Source organism: Corvus moneduloides, chromosome 1 (genome assembly GCF_009650955.1).
Source record: "Corvus moneduloides isolate bCorMon1 chromosome 1, bCorMon1.pri, whole genome shotgun sequence".
NCBI lineage: Eukaryota > Metazoa > Chordata > Aves > Passeriformes > Corvidae > Corvus > Corvus moneduloides.
Genome location: NC_045476.1, coordinates 54,118,230 through 54,119,991, shown reverse-complemented (window position 1 = coordinate 54,119,991; position 1,762 = coordinate 54,118,230).

The window sequence follows — 1,762 nt, the reverse complement described above, 5'->3', positions numbered from 1 at the left end:
CCAACATCCATTTCCATAGCTAACCTTCCACATTGCCCCATGTGTGCACTGCTCTCTGCATTTAATGGCAAAGACCTGTTGCTTTCTGTTTGTGTGAACTTGCTCAGACCAGGGTAGCAGCAAGAGAACAGTCACTGCTGAGCATAGGGCAGCCCACCAGACATCCTGGGCAGGAGACTGTCCTCTAAAAACGTGGAGTGACAAAACAAACAAGCTGCAAACCAGACTGTTCTTTCAAGAGGGAAATGGGAGGGAGGATGGAATAGAGGAAGACTATTGAGAGACAGGCTAGAGTCACACCTTCAAATAGACAGATTGTGTTTTGTTAAAGATAAGCTTATAATATTTCCCCTTTGTATTTTTTGCATCAAAACTTATAATATTTCATCTCACTGTATTTTGTTTGACTGTGAGAGAGTTATCTTTCTCTGAATTTCAATTACCTGGATTGTCCTCTTCAGGATGCCTTATGTGTCAGGTCTTCTCTTCATCCATCACTTTGGATGGGATACGTTCCTCTTCTATGGGTGCAAACTGAGAATGTCAGAAGAGTTTTGCTGCTTGTTTCCATAATGCTAGATATTTTTCTTGTGTAACACAGTTTAGTGATTTGGTGGTCTAGCTGGAAATATCTGATTTGTAGTTTGAAATCTGGAAAAGCTTAAAGCATGTAACAGCTGTGAACCTTCAGCTGGAACAGCCACTTATGTACCCTGCACATAGATACTGCTGTTCACCTGGGCCCTCCACCCTCTTGTCCTGCTCACTTGTTTTGACTTGTTGCAGATGCTTTAGAAAACAAATTGTGAATATGCCTGTAGGGGAGGTTTTTTTGGGGTTGGGTTTTTTAGCAAATCCTCAAGTAGACACTTGCTGTGGTAGTGTTACTTCCACATGAGCTTTGCCAGGGAGTCTAGCCTATCATCCTATGAAAACATACTATTTATCTTTCAGTAGACAGGACAAGTATTGACCTGAGCACACAGCACAAGGCCTGCAATGCTGACTGAAGCTTTCATGCACTCTTCCTATGTTAATAATAAATCTAATTAGCAATTAGTAAAAAGACCTTTTTTGTGTCAAAAAATGTCGGGAGGAAAAGATCAATATATTATTATAGACTTGTGATTTTTAGCCAGCTGCTTCAGCATCTGGTTTTTAATTTTACTTTCAGGAAGAAAAATTTGGCACTTTTTTGTGGAAAGCACTGTGAAAACATGAAAACTTTCTCAAAATGGTTTTGCAAATAAAGCAAAGTAAGACCTGTCTTCTCATAAAAATTGGCATGTTCATAACTTAGTGAAGACAGAGTTTGCCTAATTTAGATTTCATTTTCATTACAACACAGTGTGAAACAACCCATTTCAGTGAAAAGACATCATTCCATGATATTTTTTCAGCCAAACCAGCTGAGGTTTTATAGTTGCAGTTCAGCCTAGGAAAGGAAGGCTTCCCAAGGCAACCATGGAAGTGAAAATTGCCTCTGACAGAATTGTATTACAGGCATATTTGATGATTATGCAACAAGTATATATGACTGAGACTTCTCTCCCTCCCTCAGCATGTCATGTATTTGGCTAAGAGGAGCCACTTTACGCCTGGAGGCACGACTGCAGTGCCTGTTTGTGTGCCCACCAGCACCACCCTCGTGGGTGCAGGCATGGTGATCCACCAGCACCCCTTCCTCCTGCTGGTTTAACCAAGCCTCTGACTGTTCAGATTCATTCTGAAGGTCCTAACTCCCTGTGTTGGTAGAGTTCTA